At 52.8% G+C, this 16,674-nt stretch overlaps 1 protein-coding gene across 1 annotated transcript in view; it reads left to right on the plus strand.

Moving 5' to 3' along the window:
• The first annotated feature begins 3,736 nt into the window (after positions 1-3,736).
• Positions 3,737-16,674, plus strand: part of LOC122365191 (zinc finger protein 219-like) — a 31,700-nt gene continuing 18,762 nt past the window's right edge. The window contains exon 1 of the mRNA XM_043336187.1: positions 3,737-3,901. The gene's annotated coding sequence lies outside the window, so the exon portion shown is untranslated. The remainder of the gene's footprint in view (positions 3,902-16,674) is intronic.

The following is a 16,674-nucleotide window of genomic DNA, read 5'->3' on the forward strand; positions in this document are numbered from 1 at the left end:
ACATGTGACAATAAGCAAAGGTCATTATAGAGTTACGACGTACGGGAATGAGTTATCAGCTGTCTAATCGTAGACAACACAATGTCGAGCCTTAACCCTCGCCCGCACATGGGGGGGGGGGGTGGTTGCCACCCCCCCCAGGCAGTCTTTCTGCTCTGCACTCAACATTTTTTGAGCTAGAAGGCTGATTTTTCGTATAGCTGCTCGTCTATCCTTTCTTGATGTCCACTGAAAATTTCAAGTTTCTGTGATTTTTGGTTTCGGAGATATGACCTTGTTTTTCAGGTCATGTCATGACCCAAATGGCCAATTCTCAACATCTTGCGTTTGCCATGGGCCTTGTGAGCTTTTGACACCCTGATTTCGGCCTTTTTTGCCAGTCTTACCTCCCACCTATCATGGAACATGTTGTTCGACGATGCACAGGGGTCAAGGTCAGGGTCAAGGTCAACCTAGGTCATCTAAGATAATTGCGTTTTAGGCAAGCTGAATTTACTTTTCGTGAATTTTTTTGACTGCATTTTTGGTAAAAGCTTCTCAGATCATGATTTCATGTGATATGGACCCAAAAACAATCGGTGCAAACATCAGTATACACACAGACACACACAGACATACAAACACATATAATTGACCTTGACCTAACTTGACCTGAAATGACCTCAGAAGCAAAATTCTGGTCGGATAGTGTGACAAAGAGGTTCTAGCTGGCTTGGCACCAGAAAACAGCATCGTCATCGGTATTTGATAAGCAGCGCACTTGATATCCAACGGTGACCCAAAACAGCAACATTTTTTAGTTTGACCTGACCTGGAAGGTCAATGACTGACCTGAGAAGGTAAAACTGGGTATCATTGGATTCGTCTCTTCCCAAAGAATCTTTTTGGTCTTTACTGCTAAGCTCTATCTCCAACAGGAACGAAATGGCGCGGGGGGGTGGCAACCACCCCCCCCCCCCCATGTGCGTTCTAGGATGGGAAAATGGCATGTGCGGGCGAGGGTTAACCCGCGCGGGGCTGGGGGGGGTAAATTTTACCCCCCCTCGCGAATTTTTGCGATATCTCAAAAACGGCGGCGCGCAGCGCCGCCAAACTTTCAGTACCTTTTCTTACATCAATTTGACACGTTCCCTGAAAATTTGAGCGAAATCCGTCGGAAAATTTTTGAGAAATTGACGTTTTAGTGACGTCATGTTCGCCATTTTCGCCTCAAAAACGGCAAAAGTTCAAACGCCGCTAACATCTTCATTTTTAAAGGAATCAAGACGTAACAAAAAAGGTTATACGTAATTTTACTTTGTCTATCAAATGGCTATCTCGGTTTTTTGAAAACTTTGGATTTTGGCCTAATTTTTTTTTTAAAAACTGACTTTTTTGGGAAAATCATTATAAAATCCAAAATTTTGAGTCTATCGAAAAAACCGGAATATATGTCAGAGAAGTGGTCTATGTGCACCTACATACCAAATTTTAGAAGAATCGGTTCAAAAATGTGGGAGTTATTCAAAATTTTATGACGTCACGACACACAAAATTTTTGAAAAATGACTTTTTTGGAAGTTCTAGACCTCGTACGGAAACAAAAATAGCACCATTCGATTCGCCGTGAACAACTGCATCAGATAGACACCTTTTTAAGCCTTAACAACCAACTTCAAAATTTGACCTCACTTGACCTGGCCTTGACCTGACCTCGACCTGAAATTCATCCAGAGGTGGTCCATATCACTTATTGAGTGTGCCTATTGAATTCTATGAGTAAAATGACCCATAAAACATGTGTCGCACATGCCCTTTTCTATATTTTGTTTTTTGGTGACCTGACCTGACCTGACCTGACCTTGACCTTGACCTCTGAATGATATTGTATGCAACGAATATTGTCTTGGTAGCCTAAGAACACGTTTTGGGCGATCAGTCTCAGTCCATGACTCCATTCTTCGGCAACTACGGTGCAAGGCCGATACTGTAGAAACTTGCAATTTGTACCCTTGACCTGACCTTGACCTTGACCTCAAACTTTAAATTAGGTACATGTTTCTAGTAGTTCGTGATGAGAGCTTTCGATTGGCGTTTGAATTTTCCAAATCGGACCATTAGTTCGGGAGATAACAGGGGGGGGGTAAAATTTACCCCCCCCCCCAGCCCCGCGCGTTCGGCTGGAGACCCCAGCCCCGCGCGGGTTAAACTGTAAGCCTGTATTGGTATTGTTTCTTTTATTTGGCTGTCGAACATTATCTATGGTTTGAAATACGATTTTATGTAAAATAATTGATATGAAAAAGCCGTCTCTTAAGTTATTACCCCATTTCACCACACGCAAGTGGCAGAAACGACAATGATCAGCTGACGCATTTTTCTTGGCCGAAGTCAGAGCGCGCGGCCCGACGCACCACCACCGCACCACAAAGTATGAGCAGAAGCCGCGCCCAAAGCCAGGGCCCCGGTAACGTGAGGTAGCCGAGTCGGGGCAGCGTGCGCTGACCCAAGCCGGGGCCGCAGCTTTGGGCGCGGTCTACCGCATCCCCGCGGGCAGCCCCGGGCTATCACATGACACCGGGAGGACGCGCGGCCCCGGCTTGGGTCAGCGCACGCTGCCCCGACTCGGCTACCTCACGTTACCGGGGCCCTGGCTTTGGGCGCGGTCTACCGCACCACATAACAGGCGTGTTCGAAACCGCAGGAGATGATGATGAACGGGTTTATCGAAACTTGATTGGATGAGCATATCGGTAATAGCGATTTCAGTGTGTGCATTTATTGTTCATAGTGGTGTGAAATGTGGTTGGGGTACGACCGACAACCCGTCGGGGCGAATTTCGCACAGGGGTACTCAAAATTTGAAGAATTTAAGACGTTTCCATGAGTTTTGAAGGTATGGATAAGTTCTAAAAATCCGGTTCTCCTTATCTGGGCCATTAACTCCATATGGTCCAGGAAAGCTGGCACACTACCTTTAAACGTGTTCCAAAGTGGCGGATGCCAGCGACGACCATTACGTTTGACAGATTTCAACATTTTAGGTCATCCTATTGACGTTGTCGATGCCTCAAACGAAGGCAAATATTAAGATAGACATAAATTGAAAAATTCACCGCAATGTTTCCGTTTGATTTGGAAACATAAACGTCTGGTGCAATAGACATTCCCAGTACCTAACTGAGCTGTGAAGATTGTCAGCACGCATATAATAGCCCTCGAACGTCGATTTTATCTCCATTGGTATGATTGTCTTTTGCGGGCAGCGTACCGACGCTAAGCAGCCTGCCGCCGATTCGAGGGCCGCTCGGTACTGAACTGGGGGCAGAGGCGACCAGTGCCGGTCGGAGCTCGCCACGGCCGAGGTGACAACACGGCAGAATCCCCTCCCAGCGCAGCCTCCCGGCATCAGCAGCCTTGGGGACGCGCCGCCGTGGGGTCGGGCGGGTGCGGGAGGGAGCGGGGAGGGGGCCGACCGGCACCTGGCCACCCCATGTCCTCTCTCCATCTGGAGCGTCGTCCGTCGAACGACGCACAAAGGTCCGTCTGGGACGGACGGCCGTCCTCTGGGGAACCGAGAGGAGGGGCGGGTCTCCCCTGCCTCCCTCCCCACCGACGGAGTACAGTCTCGCGGCTGGCCTTGGCGATCGGCCGCCGCGAGACTGTACGGGTGGGCCGTGAAACGGGCCTCGGGAGGGGGCGAGGCGGAGGGGAGGCGGGCGGGGGGAGGAGGGGAGGGGAGGGGACGGCGGCAGGGGTCCGGCGCGGCACGGGGAGCCGTGCTGGCCAGATCGATCGCCGCTGGGAGAGGTGCTCGTGGTGCCGGGGCCGCTGCTGCCTCAGACACTCGCAGGACGTGGGACGGAAGAGCGGGCGCCAGCGGGCGCCGAGCTGCACACCACGTGAGCGCCTCCGGCACAAGGTCAGTGACCGCGGCGGTCAGCCGTGTGACCCCTCCCCCCGCCCAAACACCCATGTCACCCCTGGGAGTCTGACGCGGATCTAAAGTCGCAACAGAAACCGCATCTGATCTAGGGCTAACTTACAGATATGTAAAGGTTCGAGGACCCTGGCCAACTGTTGCTATCTTGATCTGGAGCAGAAAACGACTAAAAAGCACACCGACTCCCGGATTCACCGAGGTGCGGCGCATCTATCCATTAGCCGGCGACATTTAACCAGCTGAGCACCCCTTCACTAAACCGTCCACTCGGTATTCTCTAGGTATCCGGCGGGTGACGGCGAGCCATTTGAAACGTTATAAATGGCCCCTATTACTCCCCAGAACGCAGTGCCCCATTCTATTGTTCGTTACGACCGTGACGACTATGGCCTTCAAATGACCAAACTAATAACATCTTACATGCTGTAAATCGTGTCATCTTCGACAACGAGTACTACAAGTTGGCACGCGGCAGTGGTCGCTAATGAAAACCCCAGTCGGTCTCTTTATAATAGCAGAGTACAATCCCTTGTCGCGTACGGTGATCGAGACATCTCACCTCTGATGATGGTTCACAGATGATTCACTCGAAAAATCCTATGCGGCAGTCGAAACGTTCGTGATTTAAATGATATGATCAATAGACACGTCATTGTGATGATAGATGACGGAATAGTCTCGACCACAGTAGCTGATTAATTTACATTGAGAAGTTTGCAAATGTCATATCTACAATGTGAGGCTCCGAACACCCGGCATGTTATCCGTTGTTTGCTGAACGCTCTTAGAAGCTTGCACGCTATCGGGACTTGTGGTTGGAGTACCTATAGGGCTATGACAAGGGTCGTTGCACAGTTAGCTCGTTCAGTTTCCATTGCAATCGCATCTCAACTTGGGAAGCGTAGGTAGACGTATATAATGAACCGGAATGAAGGAAGAAAAGTAGTTGGCTATAGGCAATCTTATCGAGAAACGCGCAATAAACTCCTGAATTCGCATCGAATTGTCTTCTAAATGGCCCGTTGCCCCGTTGTGAAGCGTTCACTGTTTGCCATGACCTCACCCTCCCTCCCCTCCCTCCCCTCCCGCCCTGCCACTCACATGGTGGGGTGGGGAAGGGAGAGGAGAGGAGAGGGGAGAGCCTCCCCAGTCCGGCGACCTTATCAATACCCGGCGCCCCAGCCCCTCTCCTCCTCCTTCTCTCTCTCTCTCTCTCTCTCTCTCTCTCTCTCTCTCTCTCTCTCTCTCTCTCTCTCTCTCTCTCTCTCTCTCTCTCTCTCTCTCTCTCTCTCTCTCTCTCTCTCTCTCTCTCTCTCTCTCTCTCTCTCTCTCTCTCTCTCTCTCTCCCCTCTCCTCTCACTCTCCTCTTTCTCTCGCTCGCTCCCTCCTTTCGCCATTCCATGCGGACTAGAGCCGACGCAACGATGGCGACGGGGGGGGGGATGCAATCACCCTCTCCTCCCTCCCCTCCGGTACGTCCCCTGTGTCCTCCCCCCCCCCAGTTCCCCTTCGTCCTGAACCCCTCCCCTCGGTCGGAGTCCACCCTCCTCCCCCCTCGCCCAGACTAGACTGGGAGGGGAGGGGAGGGAGACGGCTGTCGGGCTTGTGCACCCCTGTCCTGTCCTCCCCTCTCCGCTATCGACCAACGCTGGAGAATATAGATGACCTTCGGAAAGAAGGCTGGGCTTCCGAGATCGCATTCTACATAAGGGCTGAAAAAAAGCTTATTTATTGTAACCTGTTGCTAGTATTGAGTTGTTTGCATTAAATATACGTTTAAAAGTTTAGGCTCAATTAAACTCAAACACTTTATCCTAGGTCAGGTAGTTCGGACATAATGAATGCCTACCGAAATAATAATGGCAGCTGGGAATAATTACATCAACTTTCAATGCCTAATTCTGCGATCAACGGAGTTGAGACACCGGCTGATGTTTTACGCTGCGTCTCTCCGTCACTGCACATCGTGTAGTTATTTGGATCACCTCGGCTGGTCGGCACATGACGCCATTGTTTGGCAGACAGTCCAGCTCGGTTTGATTAGTGACTCATGTCATTAAGGCCGGATTTCATCGCACCAGAGCTGATAAAACACGACTGACCTTCGTGGGCGCAAGGTCGTCCCACTGAGGTGCGTTTGTCAGTGTCCGACATCAGTGATGGTGGGTGCTTCCCCGTCCCGAAAAATAGGCCAGTATCTGAGCATGGCGCGGCTACTGACGATTGACGCATCTATTCTTGATGGCACGCTTTGAGTTGTCGAGATATCGATCGAGAGCCAAAGGTCGCCTCTATCGTCGGTAAAAGTGGATCGCTTTTTAAAGTTCAGGAGCGACAGTGGTGATTCCCATCATGTGATAAAGTTGGCTGTTAAACAACTGATACATAAACGAGCGCTATTATCGGTTTGGTAAACAAACACTGTGTTGATTGTCCGCTCACAGCAGTGGCGCAGCCAGGATTTCGTTTCGGGGGGGTCATCGCTTCCAAAGCGGGCCCCCTAGTGTGCGGGCCCCCACCCATTTTTCAGAATCTCTCCATATTTCATACGCATTCTGCTGGGCGGGCCCCCTTTACCTGCACGATAACCCTGAGCGAGTTTGAATCAGAAAATTTGCATAGAACAGTAGCTCGGTAATCACCCGGTCTTCACTTTTTACGCAAATTGACCACGACAGAAATATGTTACTATGACGTATGACTTCGTATCTTTCGAATCCGATATGAGCCCCAATTCCGCAATATGCATAGCATATTATATGCAATCGGAACTGTTGCCTGCTTCTGTCGCACAAGATTTAAAAGTAGTCCCATGTGCCTGTCCTAAGTCATCTATTGGCTGCTGTAGTAGATTGTGCTTTTATTCTTCTTCATTACGTGAATTCGCTCGTAAGAAGTTTTAACCCTCGCCGGCACAGGGGGAAGGGGTTGATGCAACCCCCTAAGTTTTTTTTCGCGAAGAACTCGCGTAAAAAAGCGGCTGATCGCGACGTAACTTCCATAGTGCGCTGAAATTCGCGCAACTTATAGAACAAGGATGGGTAACGTGCCTGTGAAGAGTCACAGCTCGATCGGGCCGGTGGTGAGCACATGGCGCGTGCTCAAAAAGTGCAAATTCGCGTCATAGACTTTACATGCATAAATCGGCTTGCAAAAATGGGCGACAATGGCTCAACTTGCCCGACACGGGTCCGGTCCCCGTGCAGTATCTCGGTAACCGTGGGTCCGATCGGCACGAGGAACACAGTATCGTGCATGAGAATCGAACGGGCTATCGAATGGTGTGCGGTGCAGGGATGGCACGCGCCACGTGCACCCGTGAAGGCACTTATGCTTGAAAAATTGACGTTTTGGACGGATTTTGGACTTAATGCTATTTTTGGGTGACTGTCAGACGGAGCGGGTTCAAACAACGCTTGTTGGCAAGAGAAATGTACCTACCGCCTCTCATGGGAAAATTGTGAAAAGCTAATTGATCAAAAACAAGGTGGAACAAATTGCTGGAGAAAATAGCATTTGCTTATGACTTACTTAATTACAGGGGTTTTGCTACATAACCTGGTATGTTTGACAATTGAAATGGGCATAGATTGGAAGAGCATTCAATTGTGACCAAGGTCTAATCATCGCTTTTGCATGACGAGCAACAATATTCTTAAGAATATAAATGTTTCAAACCTCTACATAGTAATTCATCGATGGCTTTCACTCTTCAATAACCTACGCCAACCTATGTCATGAAATACACTTGGCATGTTCTATAGTAGAACGCATGGTTATTATCAGACACGAGCACCTCGATGCGATGGATATTTTTTCCCAAAACCAAAATGCTTAGCCGTCAAAAGGCAATCGACCGTAATGGATACATAACCCACAGACACAAGACCAACCAAACGCCCACCGATCGAAAATACCCCTTATTCGCGTTGCGAAGCAAGCGGGTCACCCTAGCGGGCCCCATTCACCCGGGGGCTCGGGCCCTATCCACATGGGGGACCAAGCCCTATCCATACGGGGGCCCGGGCCACGTTCACCTGGGCTCCGGGCCTCGTCCACCCGGGGCTCCGGGGCCCGCCCACCAGGGGGCCCGGGCCCCATCCAGCCGGGGGCCCGGGCCCCGTCCACCCGGGGCCTGGGGTCCGTACTCCCGGGGGCCCGGACCCATCCATCGGGGGGCCCTGGCCCCATCTACCCGGGGGCCGTGCCCCATCCACCTAAGGGGCCCGGGCCCGTTCTCCCGGGGCCCGGGCCCCATCCACCCGGGGGCCTGTGCCCTATCCACCCAGGGGCCCGTGCCCTATCCACCCAGGGGGCCCGGGCCCGTTCTCCCGGGGCCCGGGCCCCATCCAACCGGGGGTCCGGCCCCGTCCACCCGGGGCTCAGGGCCGTTCTCCCGGGGGCCCGGGCCCCATCCAGCCGTGGGCCCGGGCCCCCTCCACCCAGGGGGCCCGGGCCCGTTCTCCCGGAGCCTCGGGCCCCATCCACCCGAGGGGCCTGGACCCGTTCTCGCGGGACCCGGGGGTCCTGGCCCCGTCCACCCGGGGCCCGTTCTCCCGGTGGCTCGGATCCATCCACCGGGGCCCCATCCGCCGGGGGGCCCGGGCCCTATCCACCCGGGGGCCCGGACCCATCTACAGGGGGCCCGGGTCCCATCCACCCAGGGGGCCGGGCCCGTTCTCCTGGGGGCCCGGGCCCTGTCCACCTGGGGCCCCAGGCCGACCCCTCACCCGAGGTGTCGCAGTGGGCATTTCTCGAAGCGGGCTCGTCCGATTAGATTAGGACCTCTCTCTCTCCTCTCTCTCTCTCTCTCTCTCTCTCTCTCTCTCTCTCTCTCTCTCTCTCTCTCTCTCTCTCTCTCTCTCTCTCTCTCTCTCTCTCTCTCTCTCTCTCTCTCTCTCTCTCTCTCTCTCTCTCTCTCTCTCTCTCTCTCTCTCTCTCTCTCTCTCTCTCTCACTCTCTCTCGAGCGGGCCCCTGACAGAAATTTCGGGGGGGTCAGCTGACCCTCTGACCCCCCCTGGCTGCGCCACTGGCTCACAGCTATCAGTTGCTACTCCATAGTGTTAACAGATTTAGATGTCTCCTTAGTATGCACATATCTGACGCTTGAGCCGTGAGCGTTCATTTCCTAAGCAACTCAATTGGGCAGTTGCATTACGCTAAGCATAAGAAGTTAGAACATCTGATTGTGTATTAGTGCCGGCTAGCTACTGAAAAAAGATCTCCTTGTCTACATTGAGCACCTTTTATCATTACATTCACGGTTTTTGATTAGCTCGTGAAAGTCACGGCGGCCAGCCGGCTCGGCTCCGTGACCGGCGGACCTCTGGCTGACATCAGCCCATCGTGCAGTGCTCCGCTCGGCTAAACCCGACAGTGATGTCAGCGCACCGGCCCGGGACCGCCAGTCAACTGGTGCCCGATTTTTACTTCAGCCCGGCACGCCAGCCCCCCCCCCCCACACACCTCCTGACACGGTCGGGGAGCGGGCGGCGCTTCAGCCAGCTCTCTCCCGGGGGAGGGGGTAGAGGGAGGGGCACCGGAAGTCCGCTAGTTGCAGACCACGGGACCACGTCTTCCCGCTTTGGGGAAGAATTGACAGTAATTGAAACACAGCTGACCGCGCTGACATTTGAATGCGATGCACGATTTACAATGCACATCCTTGTTGAACTTCCTGGCTCGCTGGGTTCGAACAATGAGAGTTCCGAGTTGCATTAGGTCAAGTTAACCCGGCCGGGCCCGGGGGGTAATCCCAACCACCGCAGCCCGGGGGGGGGGCGTTTTTCGCCCCCTGTCTAACTCCGTAAATAAGGGAGCTACGGAAACAAAAGCGATACCAAACGAAGGGTCCTTACGAGACGATTCTAAAGCACCTAAAATTTTTGACCTCAGGTCAACTTTCAAGGTCAGAGGTCAAGGTCAAAGGCAAAAACCGGCACATGTGTAGTGATCTCAAAGTAAGCCTTCTAGAGGATGGCAGGATTTATCAAACCGGCAAAATTGGGTGTCAAACGAAAGAAGAGAATCTGAGGATTCCGAAAATGTGCTCAAAATCAAAGGTCAAGGTCAAGGTCACGCTCAAAATTGACCTCAAACTTTGCACTTTTTCGTACATCTTGCGTGCTAACTTCCAAGACGTTTTGAAATGTTTTGAGGCTTATCAGTTTCCTATTTGTGGTTCATCTTACGATGCAAGGCTGTTCAAAGGTCAAGGTCACAGAAGAGTATCCTTGCTAGAGGCTATTTCACTAATTCAAGTTAGTAATAATAAATAAGACAATTTTGCCATCCGGAAGCTCTAAATGAAGGCTTAGAGGAAAATAGATGCCAGATTCGTGATCAGCGGGTACAAATCCATCATAAATGACCTTTCATGTGTCAAGGTCAACCAAAGGTCATTCGAGGTCACATGAGGTCAACATAAAATTTGACCTCTTCCAAACAAAATATATATCATTCGACGCGGCTTGACACGGCGAATGCGATGGTACCACTGCCGTAGCTCTAGGACCATTTTTGTCGAAGTTATTTGCGAAAAACTAAGACCACATTTCTGGGTCGTTGACCTGACCTCTGACCTCAGGTCACCAAAACTATTTTTCTATTTTTCTCTAGGTCAAACGCTACACAACCGTGCTCGTAATTTGCCTTTATCTCTAAAACTCTATTTTTAGCAGCTATTTGAAGTTCGCGTCTGTGACGCCGAAGTTTGCCTTGTAGGGGTTTAGAAAAATTGACCTTGTGACGTCATCAAGGGGGTTAGGTCAAACATTTTTACTTCAGAAGATGTCAAATTGATGGGAGAAAAGGTACTGAAAGTTTCGCTTTCCTATCCCTAAGCGTTCGGGAGCTATCGCAAATATTCGCCAGGGGGGGGGGGGGCGAAAAACGCCCCCCCGGGCCCGCGAGGGTTAATTGATAAGCTTGTCAGCGTCAGTGGATTGCAACGCATTCTATTAACTACTTACCCATGCGTCATGAACCCTTGTTCAAAATTGTGTTGGAACTATCAGAATCGTTAAGTTAACTTTGAAAACGTATTTGTTACACTCGGAACTGCTGGATTCGGGTTGGGAACAATTTTCCTCATTTTTTTGTACAAAGTTATAAACATTAAACATACTGCGGTCCAGTTACAAGCAGTTTTCATCGCGTTTACATGTTGGAATTTGCTGATGCTACTAATCTGAGTGCGACAGTGCACGAACCTTGGCTGATGTAACCCTTGCGTTCGCTAGAACATATACCTACGGTGCCGTGAACCAAACGCTTAGAGCTGTTGCAGCCAAACGTCGTCGTCTTTTTTAACTTAACAAGATATAAATGCCACAAATCATATTGTTTAAATCTTGGTCCTCACTACATACCTAATGATACAGTGACTCGAGTCTGCTTATGCACACAAGTTGCATTTCTAGAAAATAAGCCTGTCAACGTCATATAGACTCGTTGCTGGTGTGCCCTAAAACACCAAATAATCAATCCTTTCAACTCCAGCTCTACATGTGGCTCGAGTACCTAAGTCACGAAATAAAACCGGATGTGACAATTACGCTAAGTTTGTCTTGTTTGGAATCGGTCGAATAAAAACAGTCCTCCCACGTTAAAACCTTGACAGGGCTTACTGCTGCATCACAGGTGCACGATTGTACAAAACTAGATCCCCTGTCTAGCCTGACGGCTGTAGTGCGTGCACTGCTATAACATGACCTGCCGTGCCAGGGATGATGTGTCTGTTGTGCATTTGTCCATATACCTTCTCTGTGCAATAGCTGTCAGGACATGACAAACCCACATTCAGAAAAAAGGCATATTGTATCTATTAAACTTCCATTCCATGAACTGACTCATAGCTCTCGACTCTATAGCCGTGACCATATCAGCGGATCACACTGCGCTGCCGCCCGACCTGTCGCCGTCACACCCCCGCACCTTCCCAGTTCCTTTTCCGACTGTTTCAGTCGACCTCACGTCGCTCCCGTCCCAGTCACCCACACCTCACCCGCGGCCTCACTGACCTATAAGTGTCAGGGGAGACACCCGACCCGTCCCCGGTGGCTCCAACTCGTGTCAGACAGACCGGAAAGCCGCTCTCAGAAGCCTTTCTCGAGTAGAACAGCGCTATTTCCGGGCGGAACTTCCGTAAGACAGGCTGCGACACCGGGGTGGCCCTTGCGTGTGGCGCACACCTTATGAGTGGACCATCACGGAACGAGGAAGCAGGCTGGGCAAAATCCTCATGTTTGCGAACGTTTAATTACATTCAGAGGATGTTTTAGACGGTACAGTGCAGGGCTGCGGAGTCGATGGATTTTCGGCGACTCCGACTCCGACTCCGACTCCGGCTTTCAAAAACCAGCTCCAACTCCGACTCCGACTCCGGGCAGAATTGTCGACTCCGACCGACTCCAACTCCCGACTCCGACTCCGCAGACCTAGCAGGGCTGCGGAGTCGACAGATTTTCGGTGACTCCGACTCCGACTCCGGCTCGGGTTTCTAAAATCGACTCCGACTCCGACTCCGACTCCGGTCACAACTGTCGACTCCGACCGACTCCGACTCCGACTCCGACTCCGACTCCGCAGCCCTGGTACAGTGGAACCACACCAAGTTCCGGGATCAGTTCACAAGGAACTTCTGTAGTGTAGCCAACTTATGACATAGTTAAAGCCTCATTACCTCGGTTGTAAATCCCAACAACCGAGGTAGCTGAAGCATGCTTATGTGCTGAGGGCTAACACAATAATGTTCCATCAAACCAGAAATAACAATAAACCAGCGCAAAATTGGCTCATTATATCAACATAGACTGTGCTGAGGATGTGTTTGAACTTCTGAATATCGTGTGGCTAATAACTCAGCCGAAAATAGTTGGGGGCGCTGCCTCTGACGTGATTGACACGCCAATTAGCTGCCTCAGCCATGTTCTCTCAGGGAGGCATTCAGAATATTGTCATATCACAGTGGCGTGAGACCCCCGTCCCAGACAAGTCGTGTCGAAAAGTCGCCTCTATGTATTGGTCACGCGGCGATGACTGACTCACAAGGTCTTAGGGGTCAGTGACATCTGACAGCCACTTTGTCACCGATTACTAGCGCCAATAAGATCAGAGTTGAATATCGAATACCAATGACGGTGGCATCACAGCTCACAGACCATCCTGACAGCTCGGGTGGAACGTCTAATTATCACTGACCGTCTGCCACGCTGCGACAACGGCGTGGCCTAGAAGTTAGAACTGGGAATGCCTCGCAAGCAATTAGCTCGCATGCATCCGATTCAAAACGGTTTCAGACGCGATTATACGAGTATGACAGCTAGATTTCTTCTTCCTATTTTGCCGTTTAAAGCGCAGTTTGATTATTCACTTATTCATGTGCGGAACCATAAACTTTTACGGCTGGCTCGCTTACCAGTTATACCTAATTGTCTTAGGTCGTATAAGGTGATACCCAATGTTGGATCCCAATGCCCACCTGATACTCATTACTCGTACCTCCCTCTTCCATTCGCCACCATTCTCGCCATTAGTCAGAAGGACGGCCGGCCTCTGACAGAATCGCCACGGATCTTTCTCTCGCGTCTGCCGGCGCCGGCGGCGGTGGCGGTCGGCACCGGACGTCATCTCGTGGCTGCCCTCGCCCTCCACTCCCAGTGCCTATACGCCCCCTGCCAATCCCGGCGAGGCTGTTCTCCATAGTTGGGGTAATGTCATCTGGACCCTCTTCCCCTCTCAGACTCACAGCTCTCTTAGATTCGCCGCTGTCTGTGACTGACATGCCGCCACAAATGACGCAGCTGGGATTAATAAGGCACGGCGTGCCAAACGCATAAGGGAAGTGCGTGTTCAGCGATCACCGCCTATGGCACTCCTATATCCTCCCGTGTCGTGGAACCTGGCGGCGCCCCTGCTGCGGCGCCGGGCGGGGGCGGCAGCCGTGGGCGGCGGGCTGTCGGCCGTGGGCGGCGGCTGGGCGGCGGGCGGCGGCGGCGGCGGCGGCGTGTGGGCGGCGGGCTGTGGGTGGTGGGCTCGGCGCGGCGCCGCCGCCCTGCACAGATTCTGCCGCCGCCGCTCGTAGCGACAGCACGGACACGGACCTGGTCCCCAGTGGATCTCAGCATCGTGTGCTGGGGGTGTGTCGGCGGTACTTTGTACAGTGCTGTGGAGAACAGGGTAGGATAGGACAGGAGAGGAGAGGATCGGACTGGACTGGACAGGACTCAGGACTGGACTGGACTGGACGGCGTTGTGTGTACACGTGCGCACGTGTCTTGCGTTTTTGAGGACGGCCGTCAACACCGGCAGACATTCGTGGTACGGATTTACCGCGGCGATCATCCAAACTTCCCAGAGCTGCGGCAAACCAAACGCCACGTCCTGCGCAGTCAGGACAGAGCGTAGAGAGCGCTGGAGAGAGGAGAGAGAGGCAGGTGAGGCGCGTCCCCTCGGCGGCGTCCCTCCCACCCTCCACCCTCCCTCCCTCCCCGGCCCGGCCCGGGCGTCCCACCCCTCCCCCGACCCGCGCAGAGGGGAGGGGAGGCCGACCCTCGGCCGGCCGGCACAAAGAGCGGGCGGCGCGCCGAGGGCTGGTGTCGAGAGAACCGTCTCCGTCCCACGTCCCCGGACCGGGAATCCGGGGCGCGAGGCTACCAGGGGGAGGCGTCCGAGTCGCCAGCGTGTCCGTCGACTCCACGTGGCAATCCGGAGCAGTATACCTACAGCCAAAACAGCTGAGGCGTGGTTCTTTGTTACTCGCTTTCGTTCATTCGTTTATTTTTTTCTCACATTTTCGGTGCATCATTGTTGTCCTTGTTTCAACTCGGTTGTCTGATCCATTCCTCCAAACACACGTTTCGAGGCCCGGCGCGTTAGAGACACATCTATTTGGAATCTTGGATCCTATTGCAAACGCTCGAGGTGCGGTATTCCTTTGCTGTTGTTGCTTTATTTCGTCAGTTGCCCAATTTGTCTTCCGAGCCTATTTGTCACCTCTGAGTCTATCAACACTCCCCCACACACATTTTACACGCGCTAACCCCTTCCTCACATCCAAGCGCTCATCGAAACGTTCATTGTCGCCCGTGTCCAGCCTGTTTTTCGGCGCGTGACCGAGCGTCATTACTAAACCGATGACGAGCAGAGGTGCCCTGAGGGCTCGCTCATAACTCTCCGGCAGAGTCTCGACGCATCATCTCTGTCGATAAGCGACTATGTTCACTTTGTCGACCGCCCGAGGCCGGCAGTGGGGCAGGCTGAGCTGGTAGCGGAAAGAAGCGGTAAAACATGCCGCTAGGGATCCCGAAGGTTCTCGGAAAAAACGACTCATATGGCGTACGGAGAACTGAGGAAATGGGTCAGATAGCCGAAATGGTGGATGATGTTGTGCGTCGGCGTTTCATGAGTAACGATTTACGGAACTAGCATGCCACAATCGGGACTGGTGCAATATCATAATTATTCGTGTATGTACCTATCCCCAGGATGGTACACACTCATTTAACACAAAGGCATTAAACAAACAAAAAAAAAAGGTTTATAAATGGAAATGCAACCAAGATATTCCATGACTTTATTCCACAGGACAACACTGGTTACTTATCAAACAGCGGCTAACGTCTGGTTAAAGATGGAGATGTACCAGAATCCGGATCAAATACAAGGACTGGGGCAGATAAGCGCAGAAGCCATTCCACCCAACCCTGCCAAATGACCTTTACAAAAACTTTCCGCCTAGCCCTAGCCGACCACTCCATTCCCCATGTGCCATTCAGGTTTTCCATCCACCGCAGCCAGCGTACATGTATAGAGCTGCAGTTCTATTTCTGGAGGCCACGATACAGTGCGTGTGCCGCCCTATCAGACATCCGATGCGACATTAATGGCGACGGGTCGACAGCGACCGGCGGTGTTGCGCTACTGCCACGGTCGTCTCTTTGTCCTCTGCACGGCCTCCGCGGAGTAACTGGGGAGTACCGAGACAGAGCCGCAGCAGTCGGCTTCCCTCCCCAGTCCCCACACAGCAACAGGGCGGGCTGAGTCACCGCTGGGGACCGCGACAGCACTCAGATATCAATAGCATCGACCGAGCGATCAGTGCTGTATTCACGAAGGTCGTTTCACGCTACCAATGACGTCACATGGCACCAATGACGTCAGATCAGTATCTGAGGTGCCGCCATTGGTGGGATGTTGGTGACATGCGTTTATGGGTTGTGCGTCGAACCGGTGTAGTGCCGTCCAGCTGCCGCTATACCCGGGCATCGCCAGCTTTGTTGTTAGCTGCGTGCCGCCACCGGCAGAGGCGGAGGCTGTGTTGGGCGGCTGGGGCGGAGGCCCCGGTGGGCGCTGGCGGAGTGGGGGCGGGTGGTGGTAAGGTCACGGGCCGCTCGATAAATCGACCGTCTCCGCCCACAACCCGCCGTTGACGCCCACCACACCCAGGCGGAGTGTGGGGCCGGGTAAGAGGCTAGGAGCGGCGACCTCGTCCGGCCACGCCCCCGGAGACGCCGCCGACCCGGCACCGGGAACCAGGCACACCGCGAACCGGGAACCAGGCGCCATGAACCGTGAACAGACGTGCCGGACATGATCACTGTGAACCCGGTATTGCCAGGTATGAACCTACCCCGCTGGACGAGCCCTACTGCGTGGCCTCCGTAACGTTTGGAACAGCTGAATTACCAGTCGCAACTTTGGCCTCTCTGTACTCCAGCCTGCGTATCCACCCAGGTTGCAGTTCTTCCAG

Source organism: Amphibalanus amphitrite, unplaced genomic scaffold (assembly GCF_019059575.1).
Source record: "Amphibalanus amphitrite isolate SeventyFive unplaced genomic scaffold, NRLGWU_Aamphi_draft 000721F_arrow, whole genome shotgun sequence".
NCBI classification, from domain to species: domain Eukaryota; kingdom Metazoa; phylum Arthropoda; class Thecostraca; order Balanomorpha; family Balanidae; genus Amphibalanus; species Amphibalanus amphitrite.